The 27,795-nt window shown below is 37.1% G+C and overlaps 1 long non-coding RNA gene across 1 annotated transcript; it reads right to left on the bottom strand.

Moving 5' to 3' along the window:
• Window positions 1-234: 234 nt before the first annotated feature.
• On the bottom strand, window positions 235-26,942 carry LOC130257996 (uncharacterized). The gene is made up of 3 exons (XR_008841422.1): window positions 26,855-26,942; window positions 15,952-16,038; window positions 235-1,294 (listed from the first exon to the last, which is right to left on the bottom strand). It is a non-coding gene; the product is annotated as an uncharacterized LOC130257996 (long non-coding RNA).
• Window positions 26,943-27,795: the final 853 nt, after the last annotated feature.

The raw sequence follows: 27,795 nt of genomic DNA, 5'->3' as shown, positions 1-27,795 counted from the left end.
GCAGTCTAACCTGTCTTGCAACTAAAATTAAAATTTATTCCAACTAGTCTGTTCACAGAGCCAGATTCAAAGGGCAGCTGTGACTTGGCAAAAGCAAGGTCATATCCATCTTTTCAATTTTAGAATTTCTTTTTCCACCTAAGGTTTAATAAGAAAAAAATTATAATAAATTTGTTTATAATTAAGAGAAGATACTTGCCATCTAAATATCTAATTTACATCACTATAAGCTTTGCCCAGAGCACCTCCCAGTGTACTGTGTCCTACCTTCCAGTGAATACTCCAGAATTTCAAACGTATCTGTGTGCCCAGCTTCTGCAAAGTTGCCACCTAACATCTTTCATCACATTGACTGAAATCTCAAAAAAGGATTTTTTCCTCATAGATTAGTTTTGATGCACAGAGCCTTAAGTAATACAGCTGCTTTGCAATCTGAACCATGTACTCCACCAAGAGCCACGATGTTGACCACACTTTACAGCCAAGTCCAGCCCTGCAAGTGAATCTGAGGGTGTCTCTGGAGGCAAATCAGCCATATAAAAATCAATATAACCACATAAAAAATATAATAAGAAAATACTCCCAGGGAGCTTACTAATAGGTTTTTGCAACCTGTCCTTTACATTTAGATTAATCAATAAAGAACCATCACTGACAATGTTTAGGCACATAAGCTCTATTTCTTTTTTTTCATTGTGCCTCTATTTAGACACAAGGGGTCTATTTCCCAATAACACAATTTTCTTGGATATTATCCCTAATCAAAATACCCTACTTGCTAATTCATGCCCTAACATGACATTTTGAAAGTGGGAGTTGGATTCCCTGACTGGTTTAGAATATAATGAAAACCGAATGATCATATTTTAACAGATTTTCAAAAGGAAAACTCAGCTTGCTTTTAACTCTAGAATTGTGACCTGGTCCCTGCTCATCACCCCCCTGCAGGCACTGGGGGCTGCTGAGAGTCCCACCAAAGCCTTGTCCTTTCCAAGCTGGACAAGACCTGAGCCACTCATGGTGGCCCTTTGCTGAACCCTCTCCAGGCTTACAGTGTCTTGTTCTCTTTGCTATTTATTAATACACTACAGCAGCTATCCCAAAGTGATTGGCAAAACAGAATCCCAGAAGCCAGTGTTGTCTTCTGATTAAAAGAAATGTTTTCTGCTGGTAAATTCTAGCCTGAAGTCTATCAGTGGTACACCGTATTTCTGAGTTTTCTCATTCTTACCTTTGATATTTATAGTGTTTCCCCCTCTTCTAGACATTTAACAACTTATTTTCTCAAAGTCACCTGAGAAAAAAAGTTTACATAGTAAAATTTTAATACTTAGAAGTATTAGAAATAATGGAGAGATGGTACTTATTAAAATATGATCACTGGCTTGAACTGCATAGAACAGGCATAGTAGAGAATAATTCCCATTCTTGTTCTCCCAGGAGCAAAGCTGCATATTCACTTCTGGTTTCAGATCCAAATTGCAGGATTGTTCAACTGAAAAATGCACCTATTTTCAATTATGGAACTCTTCTGTGCTCCTGACTGCTTTTTCCAGTGGTTTAACTTAACTGCAGCAGAGAGAGGCTGGATGGGAGCAGTGAGAGATGACATCACATCTGTCTGAACTAACAAGGCTACAAACAACTGCACTAAGTTCAGCTGAATGGATCCACAAATAAGTAGAACTACCCTTTCCCATATCTTCTCCACATAAGTCACAAGAACTCCAGCCTTTGGAAAATTCTCCTTTAAAGCAAGACTAATTAATTTCACATTCTTGTTTTTTGTACATGTTAATACCTTTTATAGGTCCTCAAGCTGAACAGTCATTTAAGTTTTTAATGTGGCATATGTCTTTAATAAATAACTTCTAATGTTGTTTCTTCCACCTTATTTTCTCCTATGCACACTACACATACAAATGCTGTGTCTTCTCTCTCTATAAATTATAAAGGATTGTCTATATTAAAGATGTTCTACTCTGGTTTATTTAATTTCACTTATTAATACTTTTGTTCACTGACCATGCAATTACTTTGAATGGAAATAATGGAAATAATCTCACAACTGAACAACAATCATTTCAGTTTTTACATGTGCAGTGAAAATGTTTATTTTGTTAGTATGCATCATGTTTAGAGCTGAGAAACTGAGTCTGGAAATAAAAATTCCATCCCTGACTTGGTTACCAACTTCTTTTTTTTGATCTTGACTGTATTAAAGACATCAAGCTAAAACTCAGTGTTCAGTGTTCCTCACTATTTGATTCCAATCCTCTGTGAAGGACTGAAGCTGCCCTTCGGGGACCCTTAGCACAGCAATGTGACAATGGCAGAGTGCTGTACCTCCTGCCACTCCAGAGGAACTGGAGAAGAAATTTATCCACACTATGTTAAAGAGTCACTGAGGATAGTTAAGAGGCATATTTTCTAGTGTTTGGGTTAAGGCATTATCTGGACAAGAGCCAGGATTAAAAGAACTGCAGTAACTCAGGGTTGTAGGTCTCAGCTGATTGTCCACAGGTTTGGCTTAGCTCAAAACCACCCTGAATTTTGGCAAAGCCTATGTTCTGCCTCTTTAAACCTCATGGACAATTTCAGTGACCTTACTGTTACAGAAACATCACAAAAGCAGCATGCATAAGGAGGGAAATGTGATGTGAGGAAAGAGAAAGGACTTTTAAGAGATGAGCTTCTTGATCAAGCATATGCAAGCAATGAAGGGTGGTTTTAAGACTTATGTGACTTGGTCTGACAGGAGTTGGTGAGTAAATCTTCCTCTGAGAGAGGAAGCTGTAAGAAACCCCTTATTTGAGATGTGTGGTACTGAGCTGAACTGAGCTGTTTTGAAAGTAGACTAAGTCCAAGTCTCAATTTCTAGCACCAAGAAAAACTAAAGAAACAGACCTGCTCCCTGTAACAGTTTTCCTACTTCATTTCTTTTCCTTCCAAAGCTTGGGCTTCAGCTCTCCTCTTTAGATAAATCATATCAAAAACAGGGGGGAAACACATGATTGCAACAGCAGAGTGTGCAAACCTGTAGCTGTTCTCTGAAGACAATCTGGTATCAACCACACATGGAGCTAAAACTTGAAACATCTCATTGGACACTCTGGCTTTTTGCAAGCCCCTCTGAGGCTGCAGTGTCACAGGGGACAGATTTAAGTTTAACATTTATTGATTGATATTTAGTTTTTCTTTACCAAAATTAGGAGCAAGACTGCCAAGTCCTCCAGGCCATACTTTTCCTTACACTTGTTGCTAAGAAAAGAAAACTGCACCAGATCTTTGGCTGATAAAAATGAGAATAGCGTTCATGTCTCCAGGGCAGAGCTACAAATTGAAATTATGGAGTAATTAGTTCACAATATTGTAATGGCTCATAAAGAATTCTTACAAATTAAATGAATCACAAGTGGTCTTACTTCTTCTTATTTTAATTTCTTAAAATATTTTTAACAAATTCCATTCACTCACACTCATTCTAGGTGCCTTTCCTGGTCCTTAGAATTCCAGTGGATTGTAATGAAAGGGAAAAACTGCAGTAATTTTTCAATGATGTGGTAATACATCTTGGTATATTTAATGGTGATAACCAGAAATGATGAAACTAAAGGGTATTTTCAGTATTAGTCAATCTAGGTCTCAAGTTTTATTTTCTATAGCTAATTTTCCCAGTTCCACATTGAAGAATGTAGAGAATAGGATTCTTATATCAACACTTTAACACCTATTGGCATATAATTTACCACACAGTATTTTCATGACTGACCTCTAGGAAGACAGAAACAGATCTTTCATTACTTTTCATTTTTAACAGGCAAACTGAGCAAGAATAAAATACTTTTTCCAAGAGTCATAGATTAAACTGGACCAAGAGCAGGGGTTCTTGGATCTGTTATCTCCTTTAGCTCAGATTGCTAAACCTTTTTTTCTGAAGCCAGCCAGAGCTGTTGAGGTATTGTGGACTGCTTATTCTGCTTTTTGGCATCACTGCTAATTCTGTGCAAAGTGGCAGGATTTAAATGTATGTCTTTCACCACTGCTGCCCATACATTGATCTTTGAAGTCCTTCTTTTTGTTTAATGTTAGATAACTGGATATAACATTCATAAAATCAGTAATACCACATAAAATCACCTCTCTTTGAGAAAAGATCTGTTCCACTAAAAAAAACACAAATGGACTCTAATGACATAATTTTGTTAAGGAGCCCTCTCAGTGTTAGTGAGCAAATGACACTAAGACATTAGAATTCTTTAATGCAAACCTTTCTCTGCTTTACTGGTTCCATTAATGCCCCAGTCTGTTCTCAGAAGTGTCAGATGGGAGGGACGTGCCATGGTCCTGTGGCACTCAGGTCCTCGAGCTGGCCCCACACTGAGCATCTCCAGGGCCAAAAGGACCTGGTTCAGAGAGACCTTCTACAAGGATGGATCTGGGGCTAGGCTGAAAAACACACTCACCATTCTTGTATGAGACTGATTGCTGCTGCCCAGACTGCTCCTGTGTAATTTGGAGGATAATCTGAGCCAAATGAGGAAGATATTTGCATTTTGCAAATGACTGGCAATAGCCTAAACAAGAGATTAAGATGACTATATAATTTCTCTGCTCCTTCACCAGAAACAACTGTGTTTATGTTTACCAGAAATCTCTTATGTGAACATTCATTTCTAACTAAAGCTGTTCTACCACATGGATCAGACATTTTACTTTCTCAAAATAAAAAAAAAAAAAAAAAATCAGCTAATTTATGATGGAATATTTCTTTGACTATTTCTATAGAATGGCAGGGGAGACTGCAGCCATTAGGTTTTATCTGTCCAAAGAGAAAATATCAATGCCTGTTTGCTGCAAAAGTTCTGAAATTGGAGCTAGTAACCTCAGGTACATATACCTGAAGGTGAAGAAGGTGTAAATCTCCTCAATCTACAAAACTATGAGTTTTTCACTTCAACTGCTTTTGTCAGTTGTATTCATGAGCTATAAATTAACAGACATTTAGAAAAAGCAAATAGATTGTTACTTATGATAACTAGCATTAATATAATGACAAAAAAAAATCCCAATTTAGATACAGAGCTAACAGATGTGAAAAAACAGAGACTTGAGAGGCAAAATAAAATGAGTCTCTTTCTAACACTCTAAACACCTTACCATCATTCTATCAATATGGTGATTAAGCTTTATCAGCCATACAGCAATTGTCCTTATTTATTTTTTATGTTGTTAAAAGTTTCCAAATGCAAAAACATAAAAATCACAATAATTCAAGGAAATGGTGAAAATTCAGCTCTGTGAAATTAAAATTAAATAAAAAAAAAAAAAAATAGAAATGAAAAAAAGAAAAAAGGAAGGAAGGAATAAAGGAAGGAAGGAGTTTAAAACCTAGATGTTTAGACAGTCCTGCAAGCCCCCTTGTGACCTTACTCTGATATTTAACAAAACATTAATCTTCTTGCCAGCAATTATAAAGAATACAGTGATGTAGCTGGGGCTCAGTGAGTGAGTAATAGTAATTCCATTGTTCTCTTTTATTTATGCCTTGGCTGTACCAGGCAGATGAGGTAAGTTGGGGCTTTTTATATGTTATTATTCTGAACTGGCAATACATAAAGGCTGATTACACAAATATCTGTCTGTTTCTGAAGCACTGTTTCACACCTCCTTCCAGCTCATGATCAAAGCGTTTCAACATTTTATTATGAAATCATGAATCCCTGCTTAGTTTGCATATGAATTATAGCCTTAAAAAAAACCCAAACTGGTGTACAACAGTGACAGTGCCTTTTGAACCAAGGAACAAAACAAGGTGTTACACATTACTTCTGGAAGGCAATGACTTGCTGATTAATTCTGTTTGCTGGAGCACAGTCCAACCTCCCTAGTGAATACATAAGCCTTGAGACCAAAGACATTTTTTTTGTGAACAGGCCAGTGAGTTTTTTCCTCTTGCAAGAAAGTGAGCTCTATTAAGAAGCAGAGAAAGTGTTGTCATGTAGCTGTAACCAAAACAAAAATACAAGAGCTTCCCTCTGCTTTTCTGAAATGCAGTAGCTATTAAAAAAAAATGGAAAATAATCCAGCTGGCCAGTTAATAGCATCCCACTGTACAAACCTTGCATTCTGAAAGTTCCTGAGTGAGTTGCACCTGTGTGCATAAAGCACATTGAAAGAACAAGTGATACAGAGCTCCCTAAGCCATACACAGGTCTGCTGCACCTTCTTTTAGGAGAACTGCTATGGTGTCTTCAAGAGTCACACTTAGAAAATTTCAAGGATCAAAAAAACTCTTGATGTTCAATCTTTCTTCTTCAGAAAGAGGAAAGGTCAAGGTATCCACTTTGATTTTTTATCTTCTGAGAAATTTGCATTTCAGAGTCACAGGACTGCGAATCAGGGATAAGACATAACACTAAATTTTGTAAGAACAGCATCCAGTAGCTGATGCTTATGCCAAGATGTGGCATTCCTGTATGACATATACACCTAATTGAATGCCAGTGCTTAATCTCAGCTTGATCTCAGAAAAACATACTGTGTTTTTCTCACAGTAGTCTGAAAAAGTGCCGTTCCTAAAAAATATAAAACATGCTACGGATTTTCTAAGTTTACTTAGTATCATACAAAGATGAACTGTGAACAATCTTATGAATAGAAATAAAACTTTATTAGGTTTTAGTGTCAGTAATTTGAAAGCCATGCCATTTCTGTCACTTCAGTCAAAGCAGGATTTGGCCCATACTTATTTACCTCTTTTTCTTGTAATGGTATCTTCCCTCTCTGTTTACTTCTCTGCATAGGCAGGTCCAGATCATCTTTATAAATCTGATAATGTCACCAAATCAAAATTTGAAGTAGGAGGGTAAGGAGAAACTACTTCTGTTTCCTGACCTTCCAAAAGAATAATCTAAGCTCTGACTGCTGCACTTGCACCCAGCTGCACAGTGAAAGATCATGCGGCCAAGGCAACAGCCAAGCTAAGAACACTTGGTTTGTTAAAAGATTTTTCAGATCATCAGTAGGTGGCTGAAGTAATTAAACTTAATACAGCATTTGTTTTCTGAACTGCTAAAGGCTTAGCTTGTCACACTGAATGGTATTTTCCTCTTGGAGTAAACCCATGGAGGTTATCCAAAAGCAGATTCAAGGGAATGGCATCTCCTGTAACCTGGCTCTGTCTCACTGGAGGGACTCTGGGGCCAGGAACACTCACACATCTTTTGTCATTATATCAGCCAAGGATTTCTTTTGCTGGCCAATTCAACACATTTGAAACACTTTGTTAAACTAGCTACCACTTCAGATGTTCTCTGTGAAATAACTCAATGTGCATCTTTGACCTTATAATAATTTCTTCAGCACAGTCTAAAACTGGGTGGGTTTAGATTCTGTGCATTAAAGTAATTGCATTTTTTACCCTAGCACATTTTAAAGCAGAACAGAACAGCATTGCAGTGTGTGAGATGAGCAATTATGCTTTTATCAGTATAAATACATTATTATAGAAATGAATGAATTAATATATAAAACCTCCATGTGCAGACTTCATAGAAATGCCAGACCAAAGAAGGAGAGATCCCTGTCTGAATGTCAAACTTCAGAAAATAATCCATCTGGTTCTATTCACAGACAGACGGGCCACATCTCAGAGCACCTTGCAAAATCACTGCTCTCCATGCATGAGACACAAACTCACAAAGGCAAGAATTCAGAGTTGAGCCTTAAGCCCTGTTCATAATTTGCTTCATTGTTCCAGCACATATGAGATATGTAAGGCTTCCAGCAGCTTTGAGGCTCCTGTTCTGCCCCTGCACAATAGGGGTGAGTTAAGGATTGCATTGTGTCCCTATCCCCTCAGTTCTGGTGCCTGTGCAAGCTTTAAAGAAGGTATTTAGAGTTATCTGAATGAGGTTTTATGGTAAAGTTGAAACAACAAAATAGTATTTGGGAAAAGTAATAAAATCCTCTCTCAAACTAAGATACATTAAAACTGGCTCCGTATATCATGTAACTCATTATGTGGAATTACACCATTCCTCTGAGCTATGAATTTACATAGTACTGGAAACCATATGTAACAAAAGTTTATCAAAGCTAATGTTACATAATTTGGTTTTGTCCATTTTTCACACAATTATCTTAATAATTATTTTGTAGTCTCATGAATCCCTGACTTTATGGGATAGATATTGCATTTGCTAGACTCTAAAGGATCACAATCACAACTGCTTTTAGAAATACTCATCACATGCACAGAACCCATCACCATGGGGTATTCAAATAATATTAAATCCATACAGAAAAATATCATAATTAGATGCAGTTACCACAACAAGCTGCATTCAAAAGGCTTAGAAATACTCATTATTTACCTATTTCCTTCTTAAGTGTATAGAGCATAACAACCTTTGTGTAAAATTCCTAAAAATGATACTTTCAATATCATCAATATAGAATTATGCTGCAGATTACACAACAATTTAGTGTGCACCTTGAGGCACTCAGAAGGCTGCCCAGGAACACAATGGCATTGTATTATGCTGATGCAATTAAGATATTAGACCATTTGCCACTTTGCTGGCCCATGGAGACTTGTATTCTCTGCCTGGAAATATCTGATGGTTTTGCAGGTTAACTAGAGATAAGATTGTTCACAGTTCTGAAGCTCTAGGTCAAGATGACTTCTAGGCCTCCCAAAACTGGAACATATAGAGAATTTTAGTTAAGTATTGCTGGCTTGAGGACATCTTTAAGAATGAGAAAAGAGCCACAAGCTCAGCACAACCAGGAGAAGTTCTAGAGCCCAAGTTATTTTCATTTCAGATTTCTGAACTATGAAGGCAAGAGGACTGTAATGAGACTTTATTACCCAGAAGCAAAGTTGGAAGTAGCACTGGTTTAAGAAAAATCCTGAAGAAACATAAGGTGGAATCATGTGTACTTCTGGGAGTGAAACAACCTTCAGCTTCTTTAGGATAGGTAGATGCTGCTTCCTGAGGGCTCTGGTGCACTTAACTTGGCTGAACTTCTAAGAAAAGCAGTGATACTTCTCTTCTGAATACTCCTGCTGCCAGAGCACTGAGGGTACCCTTCTAATTCGGGAAAGTGGACAGGGAAGAACAAAGGAGGAGGATATAAACACTGCCTGATAACACACTTCTATCTTATCTTCACATTTTCTGAGAAATGTTTCATTTCCTCTTGTTCTCCAGCTGCACTTGGAGTTGCAGTTACTAAATTTCTGCAAAAGAGAATGAGGAAAAGCTGTTATTTTGGGGCTCTAACTTGGCATTCAGCACTTGAGGCATGGGTGAGGTAATCTCAGTTTACTTTGCACTTGTTGTTGCCATATGGAATTTAGAGCAACCTTTGACTGGTTTCTTCTCTCTTGCTATTAACATGGTCAACTGCATTTAATACATATTTCCAAACTGTGCTTACTCTTGAAACAGAATATCCAGGTCAACTTCTAATTAAATTCTAATTAAGAGACTTCCTGACAAACTTGCTACACTTTTGCTTTTGAAAATGGAGACTTATGGGAATGAAGTAGCTCATGAGATTTTCTACTTTTCCCCAAATTTTCTCACTACTCTGATGTGACATTTCTTGAATTAATTCATGTATATCACACTGATTGTCAGTTTGCACAGCCATTCTGCAATACAACTGAAAAATGCAACCATTACTATGATCACATTTGATGATTTTGCAACTTTACAACAAGCTGTTATGGCAAGACAATTCACTCTCACACAAGAATGTACAAAACCAAAAGGTCAGAGGCTCTCTCATGGTACTGATCCTCAGAGGCATGTAGGAGGTCAAACACACACACACTCAACAAAAGGTTTTCACTCAGAATTTGAAGTTCTGCTCTTGGGCACACTTGGACCATCATTCACAGAACCCACAATCTCCCCTTTCTTTCCCCTACACTCCCATGGTTTGAATGAACTCTCATTCTCCAAGCACAGCTGGTCACTCCTCTTCTCCAGTGCTTCATCTCTTTTGCCCAGTATGTGAGGGAGCTGGAGCATATTCCTAAAGTAATTTTAATTTTTTTTTTACCTTCTGCATAATTTTGAAAGGAAAAATTGTCTTCTATTGAGGTTACTCTACATTAGCCTAAGAAGCTTTGGGATTGTCTCACAGAACTTTTAACAAAGCAACAAGCAGGTTTTGTTCAGATAAATAAGCATTTAAATTTGGGTTCAAAGGTACCAAGGTGTCTAATCCCAGTCCCATCCAACGAGATTCTGGTACTTAATTCCCATGGTCTGCACTTTAGAGATTTTGGCACAAGGGAAATGAGATGAAAATCTCATGAAACTTCATGTCATGTTTGGTAGAGGGATGGTTTGGCAAACACCAGGCAAAGACACCTGACTGCCACAGGCAGGGAGGGGAGCATTAATTCTGCATAGACACTGCTGAGCAGAACAATTGTCAAATACTTTCAAAAGCTAGACTCCAAATGTACAGAAAATGGCTGTGGGATTAAACCACATACAATTTTTAAAGATATCTTTTTTCTCTGTAGCATCTGCTCTCATTATGAACTAATTTTCTTATCTATGCTTGGGCCCGTTCCTTAAATCTGAACACAGGACAAATATTTCCACTGGCTTACATGGGTAATTGAGTCTGAAAATAATACTTTCAATATGGTTAATTCATCAGGAAAATAAAAAATACATTTGCACAATTTTAGTATGTCTTTTCCTTTAGTACTTTTCTTACTTTACTGTAAATGTAAATTTACACTACTTTCTAAATTATGCTTATAATTATCTATATAATCCCAGCATCTTTAACAAATTAACAATAAGAAGTATCAGTGAAAAACACGTTATATCCACTTGAAATAAATTAAGCTGCTATTTATATCTGATACACATTCTTCCCAGCCATGATGGGACTGATGTAAGACCATCACTTCAGTCAGATATTCCTGTCTCTCAGACATTTCCTTGCTCTCTCTTGCCAAAGTCTCTTGTTAACTCTTCATGAAAGGTCTTCCTAGAGACTGATAGGCTGCACAGGGTCCTTAGCAAGACTCTTTATTCATGCTGAGATCATATCTACTGATTTTCCAGCTCTTCTCCTCCAGGTTCTGTGCTGCAGTCCCTTCCTTTTTGAAGTTTCTATTTTCATAGATGACCATTACTTTCTTATATTTAATTCCTCCTAAGTGCTGTAATTTCCCAAATGTTTTTAATTCCATAAGCTGTTTCCTGTGATCTTCTCCAGACTACTTCTCAGCATGGTTTTCAGCTTTCTCTGGGGCTATATTTTTTTTTATCCACCTCTTCCTCTCCTCTCTCTTCCCTCTGCCTACAGCACTGGCCTCCTTCAGCCATAGCTCATTTGTCTGTTTAGCATCTGTTTGTCATTCATACCCCTTGATGTTAGAACACTCATCTTTTTCATATTCTCCTCTACAGCCCACTGTGAATAGTTGCACAATGCCTTAGAATCACCATAAGCATTTAGTGCTATTTCTTTTATTAGGATATTTGCATCCTTATCTCCAATGCTCTCCCTTTTCCCTGGGAAGTTTTAGTATTGTCATCACTGTTTTGAATTTACTGTTTCCTGCAGCTGATCTTTAATTAGAAAACTGTAATGGGACAGAGTATTTGCAGAAGCCTCATTTGTCCAGACTCCATGTATAGGAATATGTTCCTAAATAGGGAGTTTGTCAAAATGCAGGTCTTCCATTACTTTTATTACAGATAAGGGACCCCACTGACAATGTCCTAACTTGTCCCAATACTCAGAATTCACAAACACCACAAATAAACTGGCATCACTTCATGAACATGACATTGTAGAATTTACTTTGGAGACAACAACTGCTAAAATTGGTGTGTAGTAGCCATGCTCTTCTAAGCCTTCTCTGTTGTGTGTCTCTATGCAGCTGTGAATCAATGCAAGCTAAACAAGGTAAAATTTTTACAGAATGTTCTATCCTGAGGCTAAATTATTTTTTTCCTTTATTGCCCTGAAATTATTGCAATCAGTAGTTATTCTTGAAAAATCTTGAAGGCCATAATCATCTATCAAGGCCCAGTTGTGACATGTAAATACACCCACTTTTCATACAACATAAGAAAGCTTGCAAGCCATGCATCTGAGTGATGCAGTGCACACAAAACAGATGAGGAGAGCCCAGGGTAACAGTGGGATGGTAATGGCTGGTGCAATAAGCAGTGCCACTGCACCTCAACTGCTTGGCTATGATTAAACTAATGTAATAACTGCTACCATGCTAAGAAAAGGCATTAATAGCAGAATGGTGGTTTATTGTCTGCTCTCTTCTGAAATTTACTCAGCACCAAAGTATTTATTAGAAACATATTTATTGTGTACTCACTTTTGGATGTGCCATATGTTCCTCTACTGATGATGTAATAATTTGTGTTTATTTTTTTTTTAAGTGCTGCATAAAAAGACTAAAGATGAAACTGGAACAAGTCACCAGATATCAGTGCTGAATGTGAGATCAGTTTCATAGGAAGACAGTCATGCCTCTAACAAGAAGTTTGCTCTAATGAAATGAAGGAGATCAAAGATGATAGAAAGCAAAGCTATGTAATGAAACAGTGATTTAAGAAGCCTGAGACATTTATTTTATTTTCATTGTAAGATAGGTTACTTGCCTTACAGATTGGTATTGTTTATTCTGGTGTCTGTACATGGTTTTGATTATATTAATTACATTATTGGCCAAATTCTAAACTGTTGTAAATCAAAATTACTATTCTGACTCCAGTGAATGACAGTGACTTATACCAGCTGATAATCTACCCTTCAATGCCTTACAAATGCAGGATAAAGACTTTGCAACCCTTCTAAAAAGTTTGTTTGTTTGTGAAAATGTTACAATTTATTGTCGTTTTGCAAATGGATAGAATTTCTTGCTGTAAATACTTTAATTACTATTATAAAATGAATTGAAATTTAATTAAAGATGAAAAAAAGCACAGTGGAAATTTTTTAAAAGGATAAAACCAGCGAGAAACACTCCCAGATTTGAATGTCATTTTAACAGTAATTTGAACCAACATCTGAAACGTGTTATATAATTTTAAACATATACTAAAAATTATTTCTTCCAGCTTAGAGCAAGTGCAGACTCAATAGTAGTTCCAAAGCTTTTAGTTATTTCCCCCCTCAATCTCTAGACGTAAACAAACAAGAATGCTAATTAAAAAAGTTACTTGAGGCAATAATCTTGTCAAAGTAGTTAAAGAGGGTTAGACTCAATCATCAGAAGGTAGGGCATCATCTAGGGAAAGCATTCATCATATAAACACATTGCATTTATTTAAGCAGTGATTCTCCAACAATTTGGAACAAATGCCTTGGATATTATTGAAAAATATTACTTTTTCTCTTAATTAGACAATCAAAGGTTTGTTTGGTTCTCTTAAGGTATAAAATGAACGTGTCACTGTTCTAAAAGGCATTTATGATACTAAATAGGTGGGCAGGTTTTACTGAAGATTGTTCTACCCTCAATTCCCTAATTTTTCCTTTTTTCTCAGAGGCTGTCACCAGTGGCTCCACGTGCTGTTTCTCACTGTGGCAGCAATTTTCCTGGGGTTTATGGAGGGCCCAGTACAAATGGGGAAAGCAAAACCTAATTTCTGGAAGGACTTCAGACCAAGTGTGCAGGCACTGCCAGAGTGTGTCAGCTTGGCTGGGCTTCCTTGAACAAGGAAATGTAAACTCAACAGGTCTGAATGCAAACTCAAACAGTACAGCTGAGGGGTTGGGCACCAGATGCTTTTCTCAGGTCTAAGCAGGCTGCACAAACATCTGGAGTGCCCTCAAAGGTGAGCAGGGCCTTTGGGTGGGCAGAGCTGTGGTGGAGACATGGACCAGGACCTCAGGGGGCACCTGCTCTCAAATCTGGGCACAGCCAATGACACCTGCAAGATTTCAGCCTAGGAAGCATTTTCAAATGCAGTGCAAAATGGCAAGAACTCAAATGCCTCTCGAAAGAAAGCAAGCTCCAGTGAAGATTAAGCACCCTCTTGTGCTGACACAGAGACTGTTCATGGACCCCCCATGAAAATCAGCAAAATCCCTGGGGAAGCTCAAACTCCATTCCATTGGCACTCACTGAGTGTCTGCCTAGGTGCTGCCTTCAAAACAGACCCTAGATGCTGCAGAGAGTGACACACTGAGGATTTGTAGTGATGGTGTGGCTCAATATGCTACTCCAAATGAACTTAATGTTCTGTAATTTATGCCTTTCTTTTTAAGACAACATGTCCTTATGTTTTTCCAAGAATAGATGTATAACTTAGTCTTTTGGGCACTGATCCATTTTACACATTTCCTGATCTGCCCTGGCGTTACTGGAAAACATTTTCCAGGATGAAAGCTCAGTTTGTGCAAGAAATAAAATCAATTCAATTGAACAGAGATGATGGTTGCACAAACATGTGGATACTGTGTTAAACACAAACGTTGACATTTATCAATATGACTTAGAACCAACCAGAAAAATTTCTTCTAGTGGACCAAACTTTTAATAGTATATTTGCATAACACTTGCATTGAACTAAGAGCAGCCTGTGTTCTGCATAATGTTTCAAATAGGAGTGCTAAAATGTACATTTCTTTCCCGTTGAGCAAAGATTTTATGTTTCTGGCAATGGTTTTGTAAGATAATGTACTTGTTAGCCAGAAGAACCACTCAGAAAATAACCCTATTCCTACTTTGATGTACAACTATAACAACAGTTTTTTTAGGAATGGATATGACCCATCTTATTTTTACACATTATATATTTTTTTCCAAATGTCAAAGATACTTATCTTAGTGAAGGGCTTCTCCATGGATCACGTTTCCCTATTTTTTCTAGGCTACTCTCAAGATGAATGAACTTTATCTTTCCAGGAAGTTGATTTTTTTATTTAAAATGTGAAATCTTGTTGAGTTCCAGGGTTAAGTGTGTGGTTTCAAAGCTGATATGCTTTCAACATGTGGCTCTCTTATTTCTAGCTATATTTAACATTCTTTTATCTTGAAACATTTTACTCAATTTCTCAAACATTCTTTTATCTCGAAACATTTCACACAATTTCTCAGAAATGCCATTTGTTTAAAAATAAAAATAAATTTTTGAGAATAAAGTCTCCAGCAGGATATCTCTTTCTTCTATTTACACACAGGACACAACCCTGGCAACAATTTAACTCCAGCAAGTTGGAGAAATTCCACATGGACTAAATGTCCCACAATCAAACTAGTGTGTGTTCCAGAGATGGTTCACTATCAGATGACAACTGAGAGTATGTTGAATTTCTCTTTGCATCAAGAGAAATATAATCATTTATGCAGGAATTTTACATAGGCAAGTGGGCCTAAATTATTTCACTTTGTGCTGGGCTTTGCTCTCAGAGCACTTCATGGGGAAATTTTCACAGGTCAGGCTGGGATTCCCACTGAGCCTGGCAAGAGTGCACTACCTTCCACACTACATACATTTCATTAATAAACCACTCCCACATGCTTCCCTCCTAAATATTTCAGCTGAGGAATCAGGACCTACGAGATGCAAAACTAAATAAACAGAAAGTATTTGAGTATTTCAGAGCTACTCATAAGAGAAATTCTAAGACATGCTTTTGGGAACTACTTCTAATATCATTAGGAAAGAGCCAATCCTGAATAAACACGAAGAATTTGAGAGCTACAACAATTAAAACATGAATACAGTTGACTTTGTGGTGGCCAGCACAGTTTCATTGATGGAAGTGTTTTGTTAAGCAATCTGGATAAGATCCAGAGTGTTCCCCCCACAGAATAAGTGATACCTCTTGCACTACCCTGCATCAGGTGCATAGCAATGGTTTTACACAGCAACATAGTGCTATTTGACCTATTAAAATCACAGGAAATTAACAACTCCTGAGGATACTTACAATTAGGATACTCCTCAAAAGGCAGAATTGAGTGCCACTTGCCTCTTATCCACTGTGTCTCACATCCAATCAGTTCTGCCCTTATACCTGCACAAGAAAAAAAGGAATGGTTTAAGATTTTAATGAAAAAACAGGCATCTAATATGGCCTAATCAGTCATAGAGATGGGGCAGCATCCTCCTGCCTTGCAGATTCTCTGTGGATACTCTAACTCACTCCTAGACATCTTCTATATCAATTTTCTCAACTACTACTATTAAGATTTTAATGTACAATTTCTAGAATTATGCAGAGATAACATAGAATTATTGCAGAAATACTTCTACAGTGTTGTAGAAATATTTACTGGAACTGAAATTCCAAATGTGCTTTCACATAGGAGGGCATAATCCAAACATTTCATATTCCAGTGCAGAGGCAGCTCCCTTAGACCAGTCTCTGTAATCTGGATACAATTACCTTTTTTTTGAGAGAAATTCAATTTTTAGGACTTAAGAGGGTATGAACCTTTCTGTTTTTAATGAAATTATATTTTCTGTCAAAAGATTTTTTTTCCTCAAATGATTTCTAATATTGCCTTTTAAAACATAAATTTGCCATGAGAAAAGGTAGCTAAAGTGCAAGGCACAGCCCCTTGTTTCCCGCAATGTTCCACTGAATTTCATAGAAATAATCTTCTGGAGAGCCACCACTCAATGTGAATAATTGTGAGACTCTGTCTGCCATGTATCTATCATGATCATCTAAGATAGCTATAGTCCAGTATCCAAACTGTGGAAAATGGCATAAAACTGCACAACAGCTACAAAAACCAACTAAGATTGATTTTCTAGTACCATTAGGTCTATTACATTCAAGTATGTTAAAAATGAATAATAAGAATAATTTTTAAAATTACAAATAAAAGTCTAACTAAGGCTACAAGGGCATTAAATTCAATGATGACAGACTACTGGGAGGACTGTTCAAAAGGGATACAATTTATTTGTGAGATTTAAGTATGTGCTAATAATACTTTTATTAAATGGTAAACCAATACTTTGGAGATTTCTGATCATGACAAATATTGGAATTTACATTAAGGAGAGATGGCTACTCATACTCATTACTGTTTATAAATAATATATTTTTTATGTTATATACAAACTACTGGAATTATTTAAAGGAGTGCTGATACTGAAAAATGAGTATTGATTAAAAGACAAAAGCAATCCCCAAGAAAATTAAGCATTGAAATCAGACAACAACATTAAATAAAAGAATGAGCAGTACCCGTAACTTGGAGTGCCACTTCCTAAGAAACACATACAGTAGCAAAATCTATTTTAATTGCATATGGGGACTTTGCCTGGATTATGCCCAGGCACATGACAAACCATTACCAAGTCCCCTGTTGGGAGGAAAGGACAAAAAGGGCTTTTACTTGGCTTGTTGCCACTTTTCTCAGGAACAATAAGTCAGCCACTGGTCACAAAACAAGAGTGCCCTGCATCAGCCCCAGGGAGGCTGTGGCTGGCAGCAGCTCCAGGCAGCTCCAGCCTCCCAGTGCCCAGTGCTGGGGCTGCCAGCCCCTCTCCTGGCTCCAGCCAGGCTGGGCTCCCCAGCCATCCCCTCTCCACAGCCATCCCCATCGCTCCGGATCACACTCTTTCTAAAAGTTATTGCATAGCAAAGAGAAGCTGTTTAATACTCTGAGCCATGAAATATTCTCCTGATTAAGGAGCAGTCACATCCCGTATTTCCAAATGAGACGAGTTTCATTGCCTCTGGCAAGAGCAATATGTACAAGCCCGCTGCATCATGAGCAGGCTCAGAGTAATCAATGGTTAACTGGCCAAATAAAGGACAAAAACTGCCCCTGGGGCCCCAGCAAGGACCATGATAAAGAATCTGGAAGGCTTCTGATTCTTTAAGAGCCTAGAAGGCACTCAGGTCCTCTGAGAAGCGAGTTGCACAGTCCTTGCCAGCACTCAACAAGTGCATTTTGAACATCCCACAGAAGTTAGCAAAGGCTGACCACAAAATCAAGGGATCTTCTCAGGATCTTCTCTCTCTTCTGGAGAAACTCAATCTCAGCCACCCAGAAACTCAGTTTTAATGAAAAATGGGGGAACAAGATACAGAAAGAGATCATTTCCAGTATACATTTTAAACATATTTTTAAAGGCATCTTTAAAGACAAGGGAAGGAGTCCCTTGTCTTTCCCATTGTGTTATTTGTTTTCATGGTGCTACCATAGGGGTTTAGCCTCCCTCCACCTTCTGAATTCCTAATCTAGTGATGCTATTGCTCAAAATGACATTTTATTTCCCCAAGAATCCCACACTAGGTGAACTAATGCCTGATAAGGAAGGTTCATTATGACTTTATTCAACATTTTGTCAATTTACACTGTTATTTTATTTTCCAGTGCAAATCTAAATTTTTCTTGCATGGAACAGAGAATCTTATCTGTGGATTGGTATTGTAAGTTAATGCTTTTCCATTAATACTTCATAAGTTTTTCAAATCATCCCAGAATAACTATATTTGCTTTCTTAATAGCATGGTATCAGTTTTATATATTTTAAGACTTTTAGTTCTCCATCAGCTGTAGTAAGATCATCTTACTATAGATAAAAAAAAGATAAAGGAAAATTATTATATGACTTCTAGATACATCAGAAAAAAACTCAAAACATATAAAGACCATAAAACTTCTCATGCTTATGATTTGCCTGTTTTTATAATAAGTCAAATTTTCTACATTTTAAACACCTTTGCACAATGAGAAGATAGCTGAATTGTTACTTTCCTTAGAATCACATCTAAAATGTTTATAAATAGTTGACTCTCACCTTTTCAAAGTTCCTTGAAAATGCAATGTGCATTAGTTAGCACAGAATGCACTAATTAGCACAATGAGCATTGATTTATACTTGTAATCCTACCTAGAATCCATCTTTGCACTAGTTTCAGGTCAGAAAAGATGCTAAATGCAGTACTTTCATAGTGTCACAAAACAGATAATAAAAAAGCTGTAGGTTGGATTTCTCTGCTGGTTAATACACACCATACAAGCAATTTAACTCCTTTAAGCAATTTTGATCCCTCCACTGTGTTTCATGCCTTTGTTAAAAAGTAACAACAACAATTTCAATATCAATAATAAAATATAAAATTAAAAATTAATAATAAAACCAGTTATCCCAAGTGCTGAGTCTTTAATGGAAAGAAGGATGAGGAAACAAAGAAAAGGCCCCACATTTGACAAACATTGCCTGGTAAATTGTTTTTCACACAACTTCAGAGTGAGCATTCTTTGGCAATGGATTAGCTCCAGGTCCTATGCAGAAATGTTAATGTAACATATCTCAGATATGTGCATTTAATTGCTTTTGTAATTGTATATCCTGACACTGAAAACAACACTATGCCCAAAAAAATGATTGCAGTTTTGTGGGGTTACTTTTGGAGAACTTCCTTAAGGTTTTTTTTTTACAGTTTCTCTGATTTTGTTCTCTTAATAGTATCCAAGCCCCAAGGCAACTTTGATAAAGTCAGTGAAATTATACAGGTAGAAAGGACAAAAATGCAGTCTCTGGATTTCAAACAGTGACAACACCAGTCTCACCATTAAGCCTGACACAAGAACCTTTTAATTTAAATGTAATCTCCAAAAGACCAAATTACCAGCAACATGTTCTCATTAATTCCTGTAAGGGATGCTCAAGCTTTGACCCCTTATTGTTCTCCTTATCGAGAAGTGGCTGAGTCATAGTATTAATAAGCCATCACTCATTTAAGTGGTCATTCAGTGCTGGGCGGGGAAAAGATAGGCTCATCCTTTTGAAGTGGGAATGGGCAAGCAGGGCTGCTGTAATGGGCTGTGATTATTTTCACTATGAATGCTCTCCCAGCTTTCAAAAATTAAAAGGAGCACTCATTTTCCTGCTTGAGTATTTCTCACACTGGCAAAAAAATGAACCCTTTGAAATGTAAATGATTTAATCTTTGCAAACCCCTGCTTCAGAGGGAGGTACGGCTTCATTTACAAAATGAAGACATTTTAGGAAATGATTATCATTGTAAAATTGAGGTCAGCAGGGAGTCTGAGTTCAAACTCTTAGAATATCAGCAGTGTAACAAGTTTGATCTTCCTTACTGCATTGCTTGCATTTGCTTCTCTGGGTTCCAGCAGAGAGCCATTGTCAGTCGGAACTTGTTCCCACTCATTTCCCCTGGTTAAATAAAATAGTTATGCTTATTACATGGAATTAGTCAGTCCAATAAAATTTAGGGCAAAACTAAAAATAAAAAGGGAAGTTGAAATTTATTTTGATTAATGCATGCACTATGTGCATATTCAACTTAGAACATTTAAAGGCTGACAGCACTGAGGAATTTTTTTTTTTTTTTTAATGTTTAGTTCAGGCAGTTTTGTTGGGCAGTATTACTATACTGTCCTACCAAGGTTTCAGAAGGAGACCACCCATAATGGTGAGAGAATATTTCATTTAAAAATTAAACATTAAATCCTTAAGGTCTCTTCTACAACATCCAAGTAGAATGACAATTATTGTTGTTGGCATTAGAGGGTTTTGTGGCATCAGTCAGGCTTATTATGAACTGATGGAGATGATAAATTTGTATAACAAAGTGCAAATGATAACAGCTGCCATATGACAACAGGCATTATGGAGAGCTTCCCTGCACTGATGGGCATTTCAGCTGAAACCAAGGGAAATCTGCCAGAAACGAGGATGAATCTGAGCAAAACAGAAAGTGAGAAGTTATAGAATTTTATTGGTGATCTTGAGATTTAAGTTCATCATCTTTTAATCAGCACTATATACTTATTTTCTGTGGAGTTTCTTATCTTTCTGCCATTCCTGAAGAGTCATTTCTGTTTCCCATCCTGATACATTGAGAGGGAAGGTCAAAATTAGAATGTCAAAATGCCACTTGCCTTACAAAGATCCTTGGTGTTGCACCCTTGAAGTTACACTTCAGTAGGACTGATGAAATACTGCTACTGCATGAAAGAAATGCACCCATATATCTACAACATGCAAGAGAAAAATACCAAACTAAGCAGAATTCAGCACCTGTCCAATACCTCAAAAAAGGGTAGGTAAGAATGAAAGGCTGCCTGCACTCAGGTTAGAGTGGTGCAGTTTGAAGTGAGTCTAAGCCAGACTTGCAGGACACTTACCCAAACCAAACTTAAGGAGGTTTATCTTTACTAGTGAAAAAAACCAAAATATTAGCAGTGGTTTTTAACATCTCTCAAAAAAGAGAAGAAAAAAAAAAAAGGTTCTATAAACAAAACTGCACAATTTAACTAAAATTTAGCTATTTAACTAACTGCTTTAGCTATTTATAGGTATCTATGAACTTTTAGACTTGATGCTTGTAACAGAAGCCAGACTGCAGGAGGTTCTAGAGCTGGATGAAGTAAACGTTTAGAATATCTATGTTTTGATGAACTGATACTGTAACAGATAATTAAAAGCTGTTCCAGACGTAAACTCCCTGGGACAAAAATGATTCCTTTTGTTTGTATAAAAACATCCACCCAAAGCATGGTGGGCAGTAAGACATCCCTCAGCCTTCCCCATCTCTCACTCTCCAGCAGAGGAATCAGGAGTCAGGAGGGAGCAGGATTCAATGCAGGCAAACTTTACTGAGCTGGAAGTGAAATCCAGGAAATTCACCAAGATTCTGAGATCAAAATTTTAAACAGACTACAACTTTATCCAGAAGATTTCTTATTTTATTATGATTATTATGAACTCTGTCTTATTGCCAACAGTGCTTATTTTTGTGCCTCCCAGTTATTTTTTTCAGAAGGTTCAGATCAAGGGTGGGAGCACAAATACTGCATTAACTCAGGGCATGATGTACCAGTGGCACTGTTTAGATTATGCTTCTTTAGCTCCACATTCTGGGCAACTAATGCAATATTTTACACAGTATTTTACTTTGGAGAAGTTGAAATCGATTCTGTATGACATCTTCTGAAATCATGAAGCAGAGATTTTAGCTACTTGCCTGGAACTCTTTAGGAATGATCTGCCTTGAACTTCTTAACAAATGCTGTGCTTTATCATTAACTCATTGCTTCTGAAGTTCTCACAAACTGCTCCCGAGTAATTTTCTTAATATTCTCTTCAGAGACAGATATTTTACACATTAAATCTATTTTTCATGTTAGCCCAGTGATCAAGAAGGCTGATGTAATCCACTGGGGGAACATATATTCCAGTTTTCATTCATGCTTTAGAGTATTGTCACAGTCCAGCACAAAGGAATAATCTGATTGTTTCTCATAAAGCAAGAACAAACCATGATTGAAGGATTTCTTCTATTTAAAGCTATGCTTTGCAAAGCCCATTGAACTTGCTGGAAGAGTCATCTCCGATGCCTACACTAACTACACAAAGCTCTGCACAGTTGCCATTCAAGGGCTAATTTAGTACCAAAAGGCCAATATTGCTGATTTGCAGATTACAAATATCACGAGATATTAATTTATTCATATTTAAATCAGGCTAAAAGATTAAGAGAACTTTCAGTCGATCCATTTACAATTAAAATGAGTGCAAGTTTGAATCACTTTTTTATAATCTGGGTACAGCTGGGGTTTGAAAGAGTTGCCGCCAGAGAGATGCAAAGCATTTCCCTTTGACAAAGTAATGCAAAATTTGTGTAAGTGGGTGAAAGAGCATTAGGCTGCATCACCTCGTAGGTCAGCTGGAAAATGCAATATGTATTCTGATTATGAGAAAACAGAGTGAAAGGCAGCAAACAGGTGCTGAGGATGGGCCTGGGGCGCTCCCGGCTCTGACCCCTGGGCAAAGATAACTCTTTCATAGCCCCTGGCCCACTCTCCCACTTTGTATCCAAGTCCTGCACTATAAAATGTAAAACCAGCACACAGAGCACACTGCTTTGGAGGTCTGCCACTTGCATTCAGGCAACCATTTGTACTTTTGCAGGCGTAATCAATCTCCTGTTGCTATCAGCAGGGAGTGGGGCTTTGCTGCTTTATGGCTTAAAAGTAGTTTTGTGCAAATTCTGCTTCCCTCCCCCCTCCCTTTAGCTCCACTACTCACAGGATTTCCAGGGACATGGGCTAGAGCTGAGAAAAGAAGCTTGTTTGATTTAAGCACAGAGGGGTTTTTTGTGTGTGTGTTTATATTTTCTCTGCATCTATTAAGGGGTGAGGGGGAGAGACTTCATTTATATGTTAATATTAGCCGGCACCCTGACTAAACTGACAGAACTATTTCATGGGAAGCTGACAAATTTTGTCAGCTAGGCTATCTTTCCACATCTCAATAGTGGCAATAATCTTGATTAGCAAAACAATTGGGGGCCAAAGAAGTCCTGCTGTTCCAAAGACCCTCTTCTCAGGTTACAGTTTGCTAATGTGATGAATCCAGAGAGTCCTTCAAGCTTGAAAAAATTCCCCAAAGCAGCTGAATTTAGGCAAATGAAGGGAACCATTTTGGAGGCTGGACAAAAGGGGTTAATTTGATCGACCATGTCTCCATAGTCTTATAACAATCATTTACTTAACAAGCATATAGAGAGTCATTCCATGGAAACTGGTGGAGTTAACAGAGGAAGTTCGAATAGAATATCTGTTTATCCCAGATGTGTGGGAATTTTAGCCAAAAAACAAGGCCACATAATTGCTGCCTGTGGTATTGATTCTTACACAGGAACAACAGCAGAACTAAAGGGCTCTGAGCATGTCAGGCAGGCCTCAGCTATGAAGCTGTACAAGCTTCCATTTTTATCAGCTTGTTGCATTGCTAATAAAATAATTAGAAATTAACTCTTTCAGGGAAACAAAATTAATTCAAAACGTTTGTGTAGTCCTATTTGCAGTGCAATTTAAGGCAATACTTCTGTTTGCAAAAAAATAAAGGCTTTTGTAATATTTTTGATGCATATTAATTCATCTTCTTGTTGTTATTGTATTATTACATAGCAAGCCATGTTCTGAATTCTATTTATGCAACTCAAATCTGGTATATTTTTTCTAGAGCAATCAGGCTGCATTTGCCTCAAGAACAGGACCAAATAGTTACTAGAACTGTAAGCAGATGGAAATATACTTGGTCCAGGTCAGCATAAATATATAATCATCATATAAAATAGCCCTCTTACTTTTGGGTCCTATCTCTGACTTATTTATGCATCCCATTAATTTATAAAGTTGTCAGTTGATCTAAAATCATGAGATTCTGTTTAACTCTCTGAAGCAATTTTTAAACTTGCATTGACAATTTTATTTTAAAAGTAGTAACTAAAGCTTCCTCTCTTTTCACACACTTGCTCCTCCCTGCCCAGCAGCATCTTTAGAATAATTTCTAATTCTGTTACTGGAATAAAAATTACCATTCTTATCATGTCCTGTAATATTTAGATTTGACCTGGTGTGTACACACTGGTGAATATTACTGTAAATATACATTTTGCCAGATATCAAATACAGGGTTTTTAAAAACTGCTGAACTCATCTGTCTTCAATGAGTTTCAGAACCAAACCTTACTTATACATAATGCAAATATAAAGAGGAGAGGAAGAGAAACTCTGGAATTTTTATTTCTTGTTCTTTTGCATATTTATAGTGCTGTATACACCATCTAGAAGGAGTCCACTCTTAAAAGATGCCAGTCATGATTAGGAAGATTTTGATACACTCATCACACTTCCTTACTTCAAGTTATTTTCTTGGTAACTTACAATGATGGAAGTCTCCAACTCTATTAACTTTAATGTGAGCAAGTAAGGTTTTTTTTTCATTTTCCCTCAAATTTGTGATAGGATGTGAATGGGAACATGTTTTAAAATTGACTACTTATACACTTGAAGATAAATACATGGACAGAAGGATTTATCCAAACAGAATTGGTCCACAGTCTTTCACAATGACAACAATCAGGAAAAAGTACCTGCAGAATTTCTACCCATAGAGAACCTTCAGCATTTACATTGGCATGGATTAATGCTTATTTACAGTTAATTTCTAAGTTGGGTATCTGAACTGTAGCACTAGAAATTTCTCACTTCCTTTCAATGTCATGCCTTTAAAGATCAGCCAACACAGATTACTCAGAACAACTCTGAAGGCAGGTGAAGTTTTGCCCAAGTTAAAAGCTGACCAACAGCATGGCACATTTTCAGCCAAGGAAGCAGACTTACAAGAATGTGTGTCCCCCCCCCCAAAATGTTTAAAAACTCTGCACAAAGCTTCTATTTTTTCAGCATTCTGTGCTTCCAGATGTTCAAAGCTGTGTTAATTTTTTAGGAAGCTGAGGTGCTCTGTTTTATACCATCTGTCACACACTATCATAGTGAAAAAGAGAAGGAAAACACATTAAGTGACTAACATCAAACTGTTACATGATCATTAAGAATCTCATATTTTTTCATCATATAGATCTCTACCTGTACACCAAAATCCATCCTGTAACTGTCTCATTTAAGGCTGCTTTTAACAACAGCACAAGTTACAATGAAGTGCCAGCAGAGAAGCTATGCAGCCCTCATGCCAGGAAGCTGATAGGGAACTCAATCCACCTATGATAAGTAAGAATTTTTTAAATTTTCGTTTGTTAAATCTTTCAGAAGAATGGACAACATCTAAATCTGAAGTTTTGACCCAAACAAAAGCTTCCTCAAGCATGGTTTGTTTCCTTTTAGGTTAAGGTGGCACAAACTTTCAAACAACCCTTAAGACTGAAATTTTTTGTACAACTCGAGTGGATCAAACCTGTGATCCTGACTGTGCATGACTTAGACTGTAGCTGTGACTCTGAGATAAGTTTTCCCTGGAAGAAGGATTTTCCCTCCTCCAGCCAAGCCATTGGCACAGACACTGGAAGGCAAAGGGCTCCAGGCTGTGTGACTGCACTCAGCAGCTCCTTGTGAGACAGGATATTTCCTTGGGAATGTTTGCTGGTATTCACTCAGTGGGTTCAGACAGTGACTGGCCATGGCTCCCATTAAACCATAATTGTCCAAGTGGCAGCTCAGATCCTCTGCCTGATACACTGCCACAGAGAGAGACAGGCAGGATTCCCACTAAGGCTTGGACATCCATGGCTCCTGCCTGTAAAAAGATGGAACTAGCACAGGTAGTGATATACTCTGTGCTAATATTTCCCTCTTTTTTTTGATTCCTGGAAGATCATAAGTGAAGAAGAAAGTAACAATAAACATGCTTTGCACAATTTTAAGGAAAAGATCTTTGGTCTGATTCCAGATATCGTCAGCAGGATGAACACAGAGGACAACATTTAGTTATAGATTAATAATCCAAGTACAAATAGTTCTGAACAAATAGAAAAAACATAAACCCACAATATTAAGCAAACCACAGGACAAAGATCACTCAATTCTCAGAGCTATATTATTTTTAAGTGGGGAAACAAACCATACAGAAGTCATTGAACTCTGTGATGTCAATATCAAGGTGAACCAGACTGAATGAAATGTGCCACAAAGAGTTATGAAATGTAAAATCCAAGTAAAACTTGTGAAGTTTACATGAACATCAGTGAACTCACTGAACCAGAAAACTGACATTTTTTTCAAAAGCTCTCAAACTTCTTTAAGTTGGAAAGTATAAAGCAAAGTTATACATCAAATAATCAAGAAAATTTCACAGGAAAGTAAATGAATTATAACATTCTTATGTTACTGCAATATGCTAATGCCACTAGAACCAACTTGAATTATATAATCTTCTGCTTGCAAGACTTTATCTAAAAAAATTAATTAATTGTCCACTTTTCTAACAGTAAATGAAGAAAACAAGAGACAGAAATATTTCTTCCATCAGGAAAACCACACAACCTTTCTCTGGAGAGATACATTTTGAACTACTCATAAACTCCCACTCACCTTACACAGTCTGGTTTTGCATTGTGTTTTTCAACTGGCCATCCTGTAGCTCATGCATCATTACCACCAAAGAATTATTCTAAGAAAGTTAAATGCAATACAAGCCAGAATTAACATGCAAAACCTTCTCACTCACTCTCCATCACAGAACTAGCATTAAATATGAGTTGAGAGTTGAATTATGAAATGAATTTTGCATTAATACTTGGACAATAATTCTGTTATATCACTATTCTAGGGCTATTTTCCAGTGATAACAGCAGAATGGTCGTCTGTCTATCATTGTAATAAAACCATTTTCCAGCATTCACAATGAATGCTAGGCTATCAAATTAACCATTATCTGTCCACCCCAGACAATCTTCAGACTGTTTCTCCTCTAAAAATTAAAAGATACAACACTGTAGATCTCAGATCACTGGCACATGAACACCTTGCCATCACATCAGGTTTTTTTATAAATAATGCTTCCTCCAGATTTATCTGCTCAAACTCCAACATGGATCTTCACAAAATTATCCTTATTGTGTGAGCAGAAAAAACCCAACACATTAAGATTGATGAACTTATAACATGGAGACAAATAATTTTGCCCTCTGGATTTAAACAGAGATACTTTCCTTACTGTTGCAGTTTACTTCAGATCTTTCCTAAATCTGTTACCTAGTAATATTTTATGTAGGTGAAGTGTCACAGAAATGGCTATACCCCTAGTGAAATATAAACTGAAACTTGCACAATTGTGCATTTTCTTTTGACAAATGAAACTTGGTCACATTTCTAGCTGTTTTTCTTAATTAATGTATTTTGTTTTGCCTTATAAATACATTAAAAATAAACTGAAGAATTCCACATGTTTAAATTTTTAGTTCAGCTGCAAAAGTCAACGTTTATGATAAAACACAGTAGAGAAAAGTTTTTCATGCTGTAAATGATCACAA

This window comes from Oenanthe melanoleuca, chromosome 11 (assembly GCF_029582105.1).
Source record: "Oenanthe melanoleuca isolate GR-GAL-2019-014 chromosome 11, OMel1.0, whole genome shotgun sequence".
NCBI classification, from domain to species: Eukaryota; Metazoa; Chordata; class Aves; order Passeriformes; family Muscicapidae; genus Oenanthe; species Oenanthe melanoleuca.
Note: the sequence above shows the minus strand (reverse complement) of the source record. Positions and strands in the feature narration are given on the sequence as shown.